This window comes from Sycon ciliatum, chromosome 6 (genome assembly GCF_964019385.1).
Source record: "Sycon ciliatum chromosome 6, ocSycCili1.1, whole genome shotgun sequence".
Lineage (NCBI taxonomy): Eukaryota > Metazoa > Porifera > Calcarea > Leucosolenida > Sycettidae > Sycon > Sycon ciliatum.
Window position 1 is genome coordinate 27932623 of NC_088648.1, and position 18589 is coordinate 27951211.

At 47.4% G+C, this 18589-nt stretch overlaps 1 protein-coding gene across 1 annotated transcript in view; it reads right to left on the reverse strand.

Annotated features, from left to right (window-relative positions):
- The window catches only part of LOC135820180 (sushi, von Willebrand factor type A, EGF and pentraxin domain-containing protein 1-like), a 68967-nt gene that overhangs the window by 1077 nt on the left and 49301 nt on the right, over positions 1-18589 (reverse strand). The gene's annotated exons all lie outside the window — the stretch shown is intronic.

Here is an 18589-nt window from a genome sequence, read left to right on the forward strand (position 1 = left end):
GGCTCTGCACAGCACAAAACCCGTACCCGTACGGACGACCCCGGCTTGGTCGATCCTGCGCCTGTGCAATCAAACTGCGAGAAGAGCCAACCTATCCTGGCCGTCATCAAGGATGTGTCGAACAAAATCCCCTAACTCAATGCATTAGGTCGATCCAACACACCGACTATTCTATGTCTGACAGAAACCTGACTCTGCCCGAAAACATATGCTCAGTGTACCCGGTTATACATGCTTCCGTCGAGATAGGCCAATACCAGCGAACCAAAGGGCCCAGTTCCGAGATTATGGTGATGTTGCCATTCTTTGTACGAAATTGGAAATTTTGCATGCAGCCCAGCGCTCAGACCTTGACTCTCCCCAATGCGAGACCACTTGGGTTAATCTTGGAGTTCCTGCAGACCTGGTTGCTAATCCCATACTCATTTGCTGTCAGTATCGCCTTCCTTCGCAATCCCTACCTGAACGTACCTCATCTTGTGAAATGATGTCGGATACTCTACGGTCTGTAGAAATCTCATCCGTTGGTATATTCCTCACTGGTGACTACAATGCTCACACCTCTGACTGCTGGAACGGTGACCCTACATCACGCGCTTGAAAGGAACTTTCGCATAATGTTCTCTACCTTCGGTCTCCCCAGATGGTAGATTTTCCCACTCACACCTCTCCTAATGGAACCCTGTGGTGCCTAGACTTGCTCGCTACTAATCATCCCCAACTTTTCTGATGACGATGCTGCCCCGCTTGGTGCGTTCGACCATTCACTGATAGCTACCACCCTTTTCGACACAACTGTAACCCGAACGTCTGCAGGTAGGGGCCGGCGGATTCTGCTCAAAAAGGTGGCAGATTCTGCTCGAAAAGCAGTAAAATTGGCAGAACCATACAAACCTTATGGCGGGCAATTCCTCGAATTTTGCTCCATTTCTTTATCCACATACCAAACATGCACGAACCTTACCAGAAAAAGTACCGAATTCTGCCGGCAGAATCCGCTGGACCCTACCTGCAGGGAAAGTGCCATGCTATCCTGCATGTAGTTCGACAGCTAGATACAATTTTGCGCAAGTGCCACCTTCTGTCTGGGTAGCAGTAAATATGTATCTTTCCTCGCTCAACTGATCCCATGGACACACCAGATGTTGACAATGCATTAGCCAGATTCTCCTCTTCCTTAACACTAGAACTATCAAAACTTCAAATACCCTAGAATTACCGGAGGCATTATATCAACCCACCGGACTTTAACATCCCAGTTTTTATATGTGGATTGGATTGGATTTTATATTATAGTGGTGACTATAACAGACAACAGTAGAAATAGGTTTTTCACTTGACTCGACGAGACCACACGACGCTTGCAGATCACAGCACGAACAGTTCACCAGCCACACTCCGCGAAAGCAAGTAGTAGTATTCATGACAAGTCTTGTTTCGTTCCATGGATATAATAACGGGGAAACGTGTCCCAGAAACAATAGCTAATGAAAACAGGCGAGCGACTCATTGAGTTATTTCTTGAAATAGGGAATCTTAGTTTATTACGACTTAACGAAGAGGAGTTAACCCAGTTAAGCGCATTTTGAATATGCATTGGGGCCTTCAGCAGTTTAATCTGATGGATAAATCTACAGCAGAGTTTGTTAATTATGGTTTGTAAAGGACAGGTTTTGCATTGGGGATATCGAATTGTTAATGGGGTGTCAAGTGGTAAGCGAAATATCGCTCTCAAAATCCTGCCATGCATTAGTTCAACCCACGTAAGCATTCCTGTTCCAGCACTGCACCACACAATGCTACAGTATAAAATGATGAGTAAGATATAGGAGGCGTAGAAAGCCCGACGACATACTAGTGGTAAATGGCTCATGTGACTGTATAGAACACCAACAGCCGAACTTGTCCGGCGCTCTAGATACTCCAGATGATGGGACCAACTCATGCCTGAGTCGAAGATGACTCCAAGGTGTTTGTGGCGGCTAACAAGTGGGATGGGCGTCCGGTCGCTTAGAGTAAGTCCACAGTTGTGAAGCTTAGGAATGTCGACCAAACATCGTTCTTCATCACCAGAAAATTAAAAAAACTAAGATCTTCAAATGCAGAGAATTTGAATACTAATCACACCTGATGTCATCAAAACTATCAGAAGAGGAGACAAACTTGGCCCTCCCTGGCTTAATTATATCGACTTTTTGGGTCTAGTTTTCGTGATTCCCCATGTCTTGAGAGCCATATAAGGCCACCATGAAGAGAACACACGACCGAAAAATTCCCGGAGTGCCCCTTTAACCCAGGTAGGCTTGCACGAATGCTAAAGCGAGCTTTGCGTTCAGTGTACGATACTGGTTTTGGTAGTACATCAAGTCCTTTTTTTGCGAGACTTGGTCTATATTATTTGGCAACCTTATATTGCAAGAAATTACTGTATTTGACGTGGTGCTATTTGGAAGGCCGCTGTAGTGTCACATTAAGTCGGGAGCGCGTAAATAATGGTCTTGCAACGCGCTGCCTTATATCACGCACTCTTAAGTTGCCCATGCTGAGAACTGCCTTTGCCCATCATGGCGCTTCTTTCCAATGTGCTAAGCTGTGTAATGATTTACAACCTCTAGCTTTCTGTGCGGATAACCCCACCCGTTTTTTAGGAAACAGTTACCCTGATCCCTAGCATTTTTACGCTTTTTTTATTTTTTAGTGTTTATTTGAAATCGGATAACTCAACAGTACAGAAATACAACTACAAAGAGTACCGAATAGAAGGCCCCGAACGCTAGTACCGAACGCCAGTACTTATGACTTTGAACTATGCAGAATTGGGCGCCCATCTTCTGTTGCCTCAACTATTCGTTCTATCGCGGACATGATCATCTATCCAATAGTCTATTATAGTAATTATTTGAACAAACGGCGAGGAGACAACAATTTGATAACCGCAATCAGTAATACAAGCTGGATCGACATTTGTGTACACTGTATTCATGTATGGTAAAACTGTGGAGACAATGTGCAATAAAACGATGAAAAATGTGAAGAAATTGTGTAGAGAAAGAAAGGGATTCAAACAAGTTTTCGTACAACACTCATCAGGAATCGTCGTTGTACTAAAGGACACTGAAACAAAAATTGAACTATTATAGAAAATCTAAGTTAGAGAAATAACACTAAGAGCAACAACAGTGAAATTTACAAGTGTGAATTTTAACAATCAAAGCGAGAAATGAACAAAGGAGAAAGGAAGGAAAGACAACGTGATAACACATAACAGCAGTACATTAAACCTAGAACATTAACGGCCAAGCTTGGCCGCACTAAACACGACACGTTACTTGAACAATTTCAACCCAATTATACTATCTTTCTGTACACACAAATTAGGCTTGTACAGACGCTGATAGATAGCTTCCAACACTTTTAACTGTAGTCCATAACCATGACGACCACGGCACAATACAGTGAACGAAGAGTCGGAATACGCACCGCAACAATCAGGACTAGCCAGCAGATGATTGTACACTGAAGACTTGCTACCACGAAACCTACGCACAACACTAACACTCTCACCGGCACTCTCACCACCACTCCCATCACCGCTCTCCGACTCACTGCTCCCTCCGCCGTCCGTTCCATCCTCCGCTTCCTCTGTACTCTCTCTGTCTCGTCCATCTCGCCTGACCGGGTCCATTGAACTCAACTCGGCCGTCCCCCTGCTATCACGTCCCTCCTTTCGCCCTCGTCCGCTGAGTGCGTAGCTTCTGTTGTAGTTGGCTGTTGATCGTCTTGGTCTTTCAATTATGGGCTTGGATGGTGGATTAGTTGTAGTTGCTGTAGATTGCGTTGTTGGTGTTGGCGTGGGAGTTACTGATATGCAAGGTGGGTCTTTTTGAGTCGGCATTTGTAGTGTTAATGCAGCTGTCAGTGTTGCTCGCGGTCTGCCACTGGCAAGCTCCACCGCCGCAAGAACCGATGGCGGAGGATCAGGAGGAGGCAGTGGGACCGGGACCGCAAGCGGCACCGCCCCAGCCAAAGCCGCCGGGGGCACTGACGAGGGAACCACCGACGGCCGGAGCAAAGGCGGCGACACAAGCCGACCCAATGAGCCACCACGCCCATTCTCCTCCACCACGAGCAACACTGACAGCTGCATTAACACTACAAATGCCGACTCAAAAAGACCCACCTTGCATATCAGTAACTCCCACGCCAACACCAACAACGCAATCTACAGCAACTACAACTAATCCACCATCCAAGCCCATAATTGAAAGACCAAGACGATCAACAGCCAACTACAACAGAAGCTACGCACTCAGCGGACGAGGGCGAAAGGAGGGACGTGATAGCAGGGGGACGGCCGAGTTGAGTTCAATGGACCCGGTCAGGCGGGATGGACGAGACAGAGAGAGTACAGAGGAAGCGGAGGATGGAACGGACGGCGGAGGGAGCAGTGAGTCGGAGAGCGGTGATGGGAGTGGTGGTGAGAGTGCCGGTGAGAGTGTTAGTGTTGTGCGTAGGTTTCGTGGTAGCAAGTCTTCAGTGTACAATCATCTGCTGGCTAGTCCTGATTGTTGCGGTGCGTATTCCGACTCTTCGTTCACTGTATTGTGCCGTGGTCGTCATGGTTATGGACTACAGTTAAAAGTGTTGGAAGCTATCTATCAGCGTCTGTACAAGCCTAATTTGTGTGTACAGAAAGATAGTATAATTGGGTTGAAATTGTTCAAGTAACGTGTCGTGTTTAGTGCGGCCAAGCTTGGCCGTTAATGTTCTAGGTTTAATGTACTGCTGTTATGTGTTATCACGTTGTCTTTCCTTCCTTTCTCCTTTGTTCATTTCTCGCTTTGATTGTTAAAATTCACACTTGTAAATTTCACTGTTGTTGCTCTTAGTGTTATTTCTCTAACTTAGATTTTCTATAATAGTTCAATTTTTGTTTCAGTGTCCTTTAGTACAACGACGATTCCTGATGAGTGTTGTACGAAAACTTGTTTGAATCCCTTTCTTTCTCTACACAATTTCTTCACATTTTTCATCGTTTTATTGCACATTGTCTCCACAGTTTTACCATACATGAATACAGTGTACACAAATGTCGATCCAGCTTGTATTACTGATTGCGGCTATCAAATAGTAATTATTCTTATCTTTTTACATTTTTCTGTCGAGTTTGTCTACTGTTGTCTTAATTCTTTGTTGCCATCTTCAATAGGTCCGTCAAATACAGTAGTAATAGGTTTTTTCATTAGACCCGACGAGACCCCACGACGCTTGCAGATCACATCACGAACAGTTCACCAGCCACACTCCACGAAAGCAGAAGTACTCCTGACTAGTCTTGTTTAGTTCCATAGAGATAATAATGGGGAACTCATCAGAGGAGAAGCATTTGTTGAAGGAAGGGGTTTAGCTGAATAATCCTATTTGATAGAAAAGATATTGGCTGGCTGAATTTCAATTATCGAGGTTTGTGAAGTATTTGTCTTGTGCCGCTAGCAATCTTCAGATGTGACGTTAGACGTCCGTGATGATTTGTTGGTTTTCACTTGGCGTCTACTTTTCAACTTTCTTTGTCACTACCTCTGTACCCTTTGAGACGTGTAAACTAGCGCAACCTATTCCTGTGTACCTCTCCTTCTCATTGTGAATGATTTAGCACTTGTGATAGTTGTGTCTGGTAGTTTCAGAACACCTCCATTCTGCACTATTCCTTTTGTGTTGATATGTCACATATGTGGTTTAGTTGAGTGTTAACACAGTAGACTTGGTGATCAGTAATATGTGGCGTAGACAGGAAGTGCACTTGTGTCTTCCGGGCATTTAGGATTAAAGGAGAAGTCTGGTGAAAAATTTAAATTTCAGGGTCGGTAGAGTTTCGGCCGCTGAGTCGAATGGTGTTGGTCCCTTGTGTCTCCGACAAAGCGTCTTCGAGATATTTCCGTTTGAAAAACTGAGTTTCGGGGGCTGCGCCATGACGTCATGCGGCCGCGCCATACCCTCCGCAACGTCATAGCGTGCAGCTAGGTCAAAAGGAGTGCGTGAAAGCAATAGTGTCAGCGCTATTTCAAATGATTTGGCGACCCATAGTGGGCGGTGCAACGCAACGACTCCGAAGACGTAACTCCTTGTGAGAGTGAGGATGCAGCCATGGCTGACCTTCATGAGTTCGGTCAGGGGCTGTGAACCTCGGTATTCAGCTGAAGAAATGGCCGCGTGAGCCGGTCAAGAGTGAGCGCTACTGAGTTTCCGACTGATGAAGAAGCAGCAGGTATTGCAGATGAGGATGATAATAATTATCAGATCGCTGGAGAGCAGAGTCGCCAAAATGGAGAAGAGTGATGCGAGTGCTCTAAATGTTGTTCCATACCGATTCGCTTAGACTCCAGTAGCCTGCCACATGGTAAAGTTTTGGTGCGAACTTGGCATATTTCGGACTACTAGTACTCAATCGGAGAACAGTGCAGGCTCTTTGAACCACGGGCACGACTCTTCGCTCGCAACGCTACGGGATCTGAAAGCTCTAGGTTCGGGAGCTGTTCGCTGTTTTGTCACTTGTCACGGTTGTGCACTCATCGCTGTAGCATAAAATAATGAGGCGGGAGCAGAAAACTAAAATTTCTTTCTCAAAGCGCCACCACCGGCACCGGCAAGGAGAAACGCTCGTTCTCTGACTACTTGACTGTACAATACGTCTGATACGAGTGTAGTACATGACAAGACCGTGTGTTGACTAGTTTTCTGACTCTTCTTGTATCTACCTACCCCAGCACGGCAGTGCTGAGGGTGATGGTAAAGCCGAGGGTGATGGTAAAGCCGCCAGTGAGAGTGCGATGGGAGGTACAGCGGAAGCCCCCAGTCACAGCGGCGGGCATAAACCGTTGATGAAAATCCCCTCATATGATGGAACGCAGCTATTGGAGCGTTATCTTGACCAACTATCTTCTTCCCTTTATCCCTTCTACCCATACTCTCCCAGCTGCTAGAGAAGTTGGTTCAGAAGAAGCTCATATCCTTCCTGGATATAACAGAATCGTTTTCAAAAACCCAGTCTGCGTTAAGGCGTGGCCACTCCACCGAAAACGCATTAGTCCTCATGTCAAACCGCATCCTAACAGCCAAAGACCAGGGCCTATTCACAGGTGTATGCCTGTTAGGCATGTCCGAAGCCTTCGATAACGTCCAACATGTCAAGCAATTGCAGGAACTCCACAGTGTTGGGGTGGCCGGTTCGGCCTTGGAGAGGTTCGCCAGCTACCTATCCGGTCGCACTCAACGTGTCTGTTTTGGGTCGCGGACTAGCTCTATATCAGCTTGCAGTTCAGTTCCCGGACGACATTGCGCTCGCGTGCAGCCGGCGAACAGCACAGGAGGTATCCGATGTCTTATCTGCTTCGGTTTCAATCTATGCAGACTAGCTGAAGGATCGAGGCCTGGTGCTCAATGCTGGCAAGAGCCAAGTAGTGCCTATTCCAGCCGGTCGTCAACACACAGCTGATCTTCAGGTCGTCTGCCATGCCACTCCACTGCCAGGTGTGCGAAGTGCTCATTATCTTGGCGCCACAATCGATTCCGGCATGTCCTGGCACGCCCACATTGACAACTGTTCTGCACGCGTGTCGCAGAATATCGGAGCACTCTGGCGAATGCGCTGCTGCCTGAATCACCAGTCGCGCACGACCAACTTTAGATCGCTGATCATGTCTGACCTGCTGTACGCTTCAAACGCGTACTCTAGCTCACTGCAAAGAAGGTATCTCGACCGTCTACAGGTCCTGCAGAACAGTGGGGCTCGTGCTGTCTTTGGCCGCCCTCCGGGATCGTCTACCCGCGATCTGCTGGAGCGCATGGCAGTGTTCCGTGTGGCAGAAGTCTTCAATCAGAAGCCAGCATACCTGATGTGGCGGTATCGTCATGCACTGGCAAGTCCAGAGTTGCAAGCCCTGCTAACCCCCGCTGCAACCGGCCTTACTCGGCTCCAATCTGCCATTGGCCTGTGCGTGCCAGTTTCCCATTCGGTTGCGGGGTGGGGGCGCTTTGCTTGCAAGGGTGCTGTATTATGGAATGCCCTCCCCAGCGACCTCCGTGCCATCCATCACGCTCAGCAGTTTCGTACACAGGTGATCCCCTATACCTGTGCCCTGTAGATGCTGAAAACAAGCGAAATCTTCAGTTTTTTCTGTTTTCCTTCTGTTGTACCCGATCTCCCTCTGATGTACCGCTGACTCTACGCTGAGGATCTAAGTATTTTAATTCTCATTCTCATTGTAATTTTCATATTCGCTTTCATGTTATTGGCTTCTATTATTATTATTATTATACAGTTTCCTCTGAGACAAAAATGCGATAATACTCATAAAAAGAACACACTTCAGGCTCATTACAAACATCTTGAAAGTTTTGTCTTCACAAGTATACTTTCAAGCCTTCTCGTCAGGTGAAATACAGGCAAAAGAAAAGGAACAGGAACAGTGGATTAAATACAGTAAGAAGGTGGTAAAGCAGCGCAAAAAAAGAAAGAAAGAAGATAGCTAAAGTAAACAGCGAAAATTGAAATAATGACACAAAGGTGCAAATTCGAGAAAACTCAATAAGCGTGACATGTAGCTTTCTGATATCACCCTGATGCCACTGCTGGAACATGCTCTGGCTATAAAAGCTCACAGTTGAACTTGAACAGAAATGGATGCGAGTGTCATGGTGAGATCACTATACCATGGATTCTTTATCAGATTACGTTACGAAAACGCAGCGAGGACGAGAGAAAGTAGTCTTTCGTGGATATGCCTACGTGAAAGATAAAGACGGGCCCAGAGACATCAGTTACTGGAGGTGTGAGCGGAAGGACGAGCTGCATTGTAAAGGGAGAGCGAAGATGTCGGACAGGAGAATAGTGGCCTTGGTCGGTGACCACAACCATCCCCCAGAGGCTGAGAGGCAGGAGGTGGCTGCTGTGAGAGATGCCATTACTGTACATAGCCAAGAGACAGTGGAGTCAACGTCTCAAATTGTGAACGGCGCGCTAGCGGAAGCTTCGTTTGCAGTGGCAGTGCAGCTGCCAGACTCCAAGTCACTTAAGCGGCAATCGCAACGAGATCGCCTGCGGGTTCAGAACGTTCCACCGAACCCAGGCACCCTGCAAGACCTCCAGCTTCCGGAGCGCTATCAAGAAACGAAGGGTGGGGACGTCTTCCTTCTCTACGACAGTGGACCGGAAACTGCGGACAACAGAATTATTGTGTTCTGTACGCAGGAGAACCTCGACATGCTTGACGAGTGTGGAAGCTGGTATGGTGATGGTACATTCAAGACGGTGCCTCGCCTATTTAAAGCTATTTTACCAGCTGTACACCATTTCAGTTAAGAAGAATGGCTACTTCCTGCCGCTTCTATACGCTTTGCTTCCCAACAAGACCCAGCAGACCTACGAGAGACTTCTGGACGTCATCATACAAGCTAAAGACGGCATCCAACCTCAAACAGTGATGATGGACTTTGAGAAGGGTGCAATGAACGCGATGCAGATGAAGTTCCCAGACTGTCAAATTCACGGCTGCTACTTCCATCTCAGCCAGAACATATTCCGCAAGTTTTCGTCTACCATCGACTGCCATCATCCCACAATCTGGAAATTCCTGGATGGCATTTTTGTCGAGCAGGCAATGATGGAGCAGTGTGTGGAGAGGGAAAATGCAGGTCATGAGGCTCCGAAGAAGAGGAGGAAGTATGAAGATCGGGACAAGCGACTTCGTGCCATACTCCGGTCGTTTGAGACCAGGACGAAGGATGAGTTTCTACGAGGAGTTGCTGCGAACTTGGCATTTCATATAATTATGTGATTCTTACAGGAAAGTAGCATTGCAAAATTACTGAATTACTCTTTGCTACTGCCAGTTTCATCATCGACCGGGTATTCGAATACGTAACACAATTCTTCATTACCATTAGCAATAACAATTATAATATTAAAATTATCTACAAAACGTAGAAGTGACATAATTGGAGTGATGTATTTCTGAACTTCTTTTCCTTATAGTTGTAGTCGTTTAGCTTATTTCCATCATTCCCTGTAGTATTTTGACAAGAAGGGAACGAAAACATTCAATACTTTTGACACATGTCCTAATTGACTGGTGGTGATTCTTGCGTAGATGCATGCGTAGACAATACATTTTTTGTAATATTTTCTGCCTCCGTCCTAGTTTCAAATATCAACTACATTATTCATTCTGTTTTATCCGGGAAATCATTGAAGGTTCTTACTTATTGTTGGAAACATTTGTATAGGTTATTATTTCTCGATTAAAAAATAAGAACGCTGCGAGTTGCCTCGCTGTGAGTTGTCGACACTGTGAGTTGTCGACACTGTGAGTTGACTACACTGTGAGTTGTCGCGCAGTGAGTTGTCTAGGTTGTGAGTTGTCTTGACTGTGAGTTGACGACACTGTGAGTTGTCTCGCTGTGAGTTGTCTCGCTGTGAGTTGGCGCGCTGTGAGCTGTCTCACTGTGACCTGTCGTAGACCCAGCATCGCTGGCTACAAGCGAGGGTCCCTGGTTCGAGTCCTGGTGGTGACAGTCAATTTTTTCTTCAGACTTTTCCCGTTTGTCTCTTTCCCTCAAACCAGTCAATATTATTATTATTATTATTATTATTATTATTCAACGCAATAAATAGAGTAAGCTGCGCACTCAGTACAAACACCATTAGCAAAACTTGTTTTCATGTAAATAACTAAGCTTGGCGACGAAAACGTTTAGGAACAAACTTAGTTATTTACATGAAAACAAGTTTTGCTAATGGTGTTTGTACTGAGTGCGCAGCTTACTCTATTTATTGCGTTGATTACATTTTTATCTCCACGTAAGCTTTTTAATTATTATTATTATTATTATTACTTGCATGTATGCATTGGAGTCAACCATGCAAGCATGATCCACAACTTCGCTTATGCTGAACATGATAAACAGGACTATGACAGGGAAAAAATGAGCTAGAACGATGATAATAAAGAGTATGATAATTATATCATAATATATACAGTGTAGCTCATGGGTATTGAAGATATGTCATTTATGAATATGTCTATTGCAGCCTGGGTTCTATGCCCGTTTGAATTTTCGAATCAAAATAAATACAAACAATCAAACAAACTTATTCGAGGACATCTGTTCCAAGAACGAGTTCGAAGAAAGCAAATGGCTGCTGCGATTGTGCATCACGCTAGTGGGTAGCAAAGTCGAGAGGATTTGTATTGGATGCAATATTTACGAGGAAGCAAAGCGAGAGTTGCTTGCCTCGCTCGGAAAGACTCCGGATAAAGCGTGGAAGACATTGCGGACAGGCGAGCAGCGGTCAGATGATTCTTTTCACCAATACGTTGTCCGTGTTTGTCGAGAGGTCGACGTGTGCGCCACACTCTCTATGACGGAAGATAGCGAGGTGGACACCAAGTACAGCGCGGATATCGGTAAAATGGCCCCTGTGCTGCAAACAATGGCAAAGCAGGCAATATTGGATCAATGCGGACCTGAGATGAAGACGTACCTGGTGGAACGGCAGTGCTACGGGATGTCTCTGCGCCAGGTACAGGAGAACGGCGGTATAGTGGGTCCGTAGGAATAAGTCAACATGGAATGAGGTTTAACGCGGTTGGATTCGGCTAATGCATGGCCGTTGGAGAGTTCGAAATTTGAATATTTGTCCAAGTACTTTTAGTGCATAACTTTATTTAGCCCCATCCCTCACAAAAACAAGTCAACAAAGAGGCATCTTTGGATTGAGGAGTGCTGGTTTCGAAACAACTGGTTTGAAGCTCAAAGTAGAGCTGGTGTTAGCTCAGAGCAGAGCTGCTGTTAGCTTAAAGCAGAGCTGCAGTTAGCTCAAAGTAGAGCTGCGGTTAGCTCAAAGTATAGCTGCGGTTAGCTCAAAGTAGAGCTGCTGTTAGCTCAAAGTAGAGCTGCGGTTAGCTCAAAGTAGAGCTGCGGTTAGCTCAAAGTAGAGCTGCTGTTAGCTCAAAGTAGAGCTGCTGTTAGCTCAAAGTAAAGCTGCTGTTAGCTCAAAGTAGAGCTGCGGTTGGCTCAATGTAGGGCTGGTATTAGCTCAAAGTAGAGCTGCTGTTAGCTCAAAGTAGAGCTGATGTTAGCTCAACGTAGAGCTGCAAAGCTAAATGGATGTAATATAGCGCAAATAGCTAGATAACACCAGTTGTGAGAGTGGACCCGATTAGTGGGTACGATAGATATGATGGTGTGAATAAGTTGGATAGGGAGGGATGGTGGGAAAAGAAACACTGCTGAAGCACGATCCGTTGTCGGGAAGAGCACAACAGGGCAAGCAAGATTTTTTTTTCTTTTCCGCAAAATGGGCTGGTGCCATTTGTGATTACGCAGCAAAACAAAGCGCATGACGTCAGTCCTGAATGCAGTACAAAGCAATGCAGTGCAGTGTGTGTGCGCTAGTTCGGATTGTTGCTAACAAGTACTAGCACAGCTACTACACCATTAGCCCCATCCCTCACACAAACAAGTCAATAAAGAGGCATCTTTAGATTGAGGAGTGCTGGTTTCGAAACAACTGGTTTGAAGCTCAAAGTAGAGCTGGTGTTAGCTCAGAGCAGAGCTGCTGTTAGCTCAGGGCAGAGCTGCTGTTAGCTCAAAGTAGAGCTGTTGTTAGCTCAAAGTAGAGCTGCGGTCAGCTCAAAGTAGAGCTGCGGTTAGCTCAAAGTAGAGCTGCTGTTAGCTCAAAGTAGAGCTGCTGTTAGCTCAAAGTAGAGCTGCTGTTAGCTCAAAGTAGAGCTGCGCTTAGCTCAAAGTAGAGCTCGTGCTAGCTCAAAGTAGAGCTGCTGTTAACTCAACGTAGACCTGCGGTTAGCTCAAAGTAGAGCTGCTGTTAACTCAAAGTAGAGCTGCTGTTAGCTCGAAGTAGAGCTGCTGTTAGCTCAAAGTAGAGCTGCTGTTAGCTCAACGTAGAGCTGCAATGCTAAATGGATGTAATATAGCGCATGGCAGAGCCGCAGCAAATAGCTAGATAACACCAGTTGTGAGAGTGGACCCATGAACCCAGCACTCCGTTAGCTAAGCACTATTGACGCACAGCAAGGGTCAAATTAACGTCAGCACAGGCAAGCATTGCGCAGCTAGAGTTCAGTAGCTCATTACTCACCCGAGTTGGGGATCATGGCATCCATGGCAGAGCAGCAAGCCGGGACGGTAGCTGCCGCTTAGCGCTTGTTGTAGTCCGGATGTAGCATAGACACGTATCGCTCTTTCCACTGACCTGCCACTCGAAAGAAGGAGTCGGTGGCATTAGCCATAGCAGCGGTGGTGGCTGCATCAATGTGGACTGAATGCCCGGAGTAGTTCGACTGGGATGGTACACCGGCCGCAGCGACAAGAGACCATACTGTTACTTTGAATGACTGCCTGGTCAGCTGCTGTCTGTTCGAGAGTACGAACAAGAGTTGCTCCGGTCCCTTGCGACGAGTGACAAATGGGTAGCTAACAATGGCACGGACCGGGCAGTACCGCGGTACAGACGGGCCAATGTCACTAGTAACGCCTTTACCGAATGGGTCCGTCTTGGATGAAAGCAGGAAGAGTTGCAGGCGTCCGTCACCAGGGGAGCTAGTACAGCCCCGTGTGATGCCATTAGAGAATTCAGGACACCGAAGAAATCCAAAGACGCAGCACGGAGGCTTGGTAGAGCAGCTTGTCATGGCCATTCAGGATACTACTTTTCCGGCGTGCATCCGTCAGATGTCGTAGGATTGGCATAGTTATAGGAAGGCGATGGGTGAGTACAGCCGTACCATGGCATCGCTGGATGCCCTTCAACACCCTCTTTAGAAGCCACGCATCTACTAAGGGGCCGGCAAACTCATTCTCAAGGTGGGCTTTATGCACCGCACTCGCATACACAGATACAGTTCAGGGCACGATGATCATAGTTCACGCATGAATGTGTGTCCCGGAACGATGACTCGGGCAGCAGAAGTGAGCTTCCCCAGAAGGGACTGGAGTTGACGCTGGCCGATGCTGGGCTCGCTGATGGTAGTCATGAGTGGCGCACGGATCTCGGACAGCTTGTCCTCTGGTAGCCGAGCTTCGTGGCGCTCGCAGTCCAGGACAATACCAAGGAAGGTCAATGGTGGTGATGGCCCTTCGAGCTGGGATGGAGCAAAGAGGAGTACCGAGATACGTGAATGCCCGGAGGGGGATGGTGAGTTGCCGGTTGGCTGCAGCCAAACCAGTGGAGATATCAAGAAAGTCATCGAGGTAATGAAGGCGGTGATCTATAGCAAACTCGTGCTGCATGAACCTGTTGACTGCTGTGGCTACTGAGTCAAAGACGGCTGGGCTGGAGCGGAGGCCGAAAGGCAAAAAGCGCTCGTAGTAGTAGGAGCCTTCCCAGCGAAGTCCTGACCGCGGACTGGGATCTGCCGAAATGCACTGCGTACATCGAGCTTGGACAAATACACAGGCTGTGGGCATGACATGATGATGTTGATGGCGTTGTCAAGGCTCGCGTAGTGCAGAGAGAGAGCGGCTCGGCAGGAATACTGTCGTTCGCGCTGGTGCCTTCCGGACTAGACAGATGGTGGATCATTCGCAGCTTGCCGTTCTTTTTGGGGATGGCACCAATACCAGAGCGGCGCATGAACTGATATGGAGGTGACGGAAATGGGCCTGTGGTCTCGCTGCGGGCGCAGGAAGCAGCTAATTGCTCGGATAAAGATGCCGAGTGAGTGAAAGCCAAGGGTAGATTATTAGAGAAAACCGAAATTTCGTGTTGGCCGGCAGATCCAAGAGTAAAGGCACGGCGCATGCCATGGAGAACATACGCAACACATGATTGATCTCAGTGGTTATGTAACAGGCGGGCAAAGTGGTCAGCTAGCAGTGTGGTGTCTGCAGAGTGTATAGGAAAGAAGCTAAGTACCGAGTCAAGCGATTCAGTAGCCATTCTGCTAGGAGCGGCGGGGTGGCCGATTGGCTCCGCGCTGCTGCTGGTTGCACATGATGCATGGGTGGTCCTTGCCACACTGGCTGCAGGTGTGGGAGAAGCGGCACGACGACGAAGAACAGCGACCTCCATTGAAGTTGCGGCAGATTTCTTGGCCGTCGCTGGTATGGTTGCGACCACTGGAGGTAAATGCTGCTGGCTTGGGGACGAAAAGGACACAAACCGCCCCTGGATGGACCGTCTTACATTGAGCGCATTTTGGGTGTACATGGCCTGTGACAGCTATCTGCCATAGGTTCACGTGGATGGCGTCCAACCTCTTCGTGCCTTGTTACTGGGCCACGAGCATCCGCAGCTGGCGGCCGTACTCTAGCCAAGCGCTTGGGAAGAACTGGCGGTTAGCAGTCAGGATCAACTGCTGGTACGCAATCAGTTCATCAGTTCAGCAGTGCGGTGTAGGGCAGCAGCCGTGATAACGGACATGTATGTGGTCCATGCCTCGAGCCGGGTAGCTACATGTATAATTATCATGAACCTTGCGACGTACCTGCTTCGCGTCATCCGACTCAACGATATTTAGCTGGCTATCGTTATTTGGGCTGTGCACCAGCCGGAATGTTGGGACGGAAGTGTGCAAGAATTTCAGGCAACAAACTTGAAAAATCTACGAACTCCCCTCGCAAGATACGTTCTTGCACAGCCTTGGGTACAGCTGGTGCAGGTGGCTGATCGGGTGGGTTACAGGAGCTTGACCTGGCGTAGTGGCGGCAGCAGCCGCATTGCCTTGGTCTTGGGTGAGGAGCGGCACAATGCTCTCCGATAATAATAAAATGGCGGCCGACAAAGCCGACTACACCTCGTGCCGCACGGGAGCGCAGAGATCCGTTGAGCCCGCGTCACCTGAGCTGGCGGAGGATGCATTGGTGCACGTTGGGCTTCTGGGCTCGCGAGCTGTGTCCGCACTGTCATGTTGCTGGTTATCCTGGCCGGAGCAGACCTCACTACCAATGGCTAGTTGTGCCAGCAAACGGTCCTGTAAATACTTTTACTAAGTTTCCTTTCGGATTCAAGCCGCGCTGAGAAGGCTCGCCGAGGAGGGCTTGGCAAGGCATTGCCTTGACAGTGTCGACAGTTAGGTTTTTGTTTGTTGTTTGTTTTCTTTATTTGAATTCGTTAACACCAAACGGACAGAACTGTCCAGTGACAAGGGAGCGTATGATGAGCGTCATAATCACTATGCATCAAAGCATCTCAGGACAAAATGAGACAGACTATATTAAAGTAGGGTCTGCACAACACTTGTACATAAAGGGGAGTACGAGAACAAAGGCGCCGCAGAAGTCGAAGCAAGAAAGCAATCAACGCCAGAGATGATTTTGTCCACCAAAAACAGAAGTCAGACCTACTGAAGAAATACAGTGTCGAGGTGACACTCGGGCTGGCAGCAAAGCTATGAAAGTAAAAGAAATACTGCTGAAGCACGATCCTATGTCTGGAAGAGCCCTTTATTCCTGAAACACTGCTGAAGCACGATCCGTTGTCGGGAAGAGCACAACAGGGCAAGCAAGATTTGTTTTTCTTTTCTGCAAAATGGGCTGGTGCCATTTGTGATTACGCAGCAAAACAAAGCGCATGACGTCAGTCTTGAATGCAGTACAAAGCAATTCAGTGCAGTGTGTGTGCGCTAGTTCGGATTGTTGCTAACAAGTACTAGCACAGCTAGTTCACCATTAAATACATCTACTTTCAACCTCATATCTTACCCCTTTTTATATCAATATTTCTCGTAGTGAACGCAGACCGAACAAGCTTGTTTTCAACTTTTCTTACCTAAAATTGGCAATTCTTTATTAATTATAATTGTTATTATTATAGAGTCGGCGTGGAGAAAGCAATTTTATTAGTGCAATTAAGAGTATAATCGATGCAGACATGGCCAGACAACAACGAGTTCATGGAAATTTTTAAGTATTTTTATATTCTTCAAAATCGATTTTCGTGTTCCGCCCATCAGTGAATAGTATCGGAACGGAGGGTACTGTGTAAAAAAAATAGAACATTTTATAACAGCATAATTAAAAGTGTGAACAAAAAAAAGGAAGTGCTACAGCATTACATAATAGGTGTCAAACATAGTGCTAACATATATAACTGAGTGCAGGCACAAAGCATGAGGTGATACAGTGCAACGTGACACAACATTTACATCTGATAACCAGCTACGAGAACAACTTTAGCGCGACTACATGCTTCTTTTGTTTACAAAGAACAGGATTATGCACACGAATACATACAGCTTCCAGAACCTTCAACTGCTTAACATAACTTGCACGGCACAAAACAGAAAAGTGAGAATCATCGTACACACTAAGACAATCTGGACGTGATAACAAGTGACAAAATACAGCTGACTTTTTGCTCACGTCGCTCTCTTCCGTCTCATCCCGCTCCTTTCCTTCAACCTCCTCCGCCTTATCCTCGTCCTCCGTCTCATCTTCATCATCATCGTCCTCATCACCACCATCATCATCATCAGTCACTTCCTCATCATCCGTTTGATGCTCAGTCTCACTGCACTCCTTATCAGCCCTCAACATGGCTCCATCATCTCCAACAGCATCACAAGTCGTTTGACCGCTGCTCCGCGTCACCGTTGCTGGGTTCTCTGCTACTGCACACCCATTTCCACTGTCCATTTTGCGTGGGCCACGTCCATTCCGTGCATAAATTTCAAGTGAATAGTTAGCTGTGCTTCTTCTGGGTCTATGGGTAAGGATATTGGTTTCATTTTGGTTTGTCGATGATCTCCCTCTCTGTCCAGACACAGTCGGCACCGTGGATCCCAGCACCGGGGGGACCACCGTCTCGGTAGTCACCAAAGGTAAAGGGGGTGGCTCAGTCGGAGGCAAGGGCAATTGCCGAGGTGAGGGTTCAGTTTCTCTCGGTAGCCCCTCCTCCATTCCAGGACGATGATGCTGTGCTAGAGTAGGCTCCGCTGCCGTTCGCCGTGGGTCAAGAAGTGGTGGCCAGGTCACTGATGGCAAACCCACCTCAGCTCCAACCACCCACGGCACCCCAGGTGGTGGGGCCGGTGGTGGCACGGGAACAGGCGGCGCTGTCGGCACAGCGTGTTTGTCTACTGAGCTAACTGGGTTCTTCCACGGCCTACCACGCTTTGGCCGCTTTGCTCTGGCTGGTGGTGGTAATAAGTACGTAACCTGGTGGGGAGAGCAAAGCGGCTCTGCTCTGAAACGAAGCTTAACGACGAGCTGGAATTTCTCAGATCAATATTCCTTAAGAATGGATACCCACATGACTTATTGAACAAAATACTGAAGCAAGAATCTAATAACAAAGATACATTCACAGGTCCTCGGAAGTGTCCTATCTACTTATGCCTGCCTTGGAAAGGCAACGCGTCTGTCACCATGTCCAGAGCTATCAAGACCCTGGTCAATAAAACATACTTTGCTGCCCACTTCATGCCCGTGTTCACCACAGTACGTGCGTTCATGGTGAGGAAGGATGTCCTACCTCCCCAGCTTTCAAGCCATTTGGTTTATCTCTTTGAGTGCCGGAATTGTGCTGCCCGGTACGTTGGTAGGACTCTTCAACACCTGAACGCACGTATCA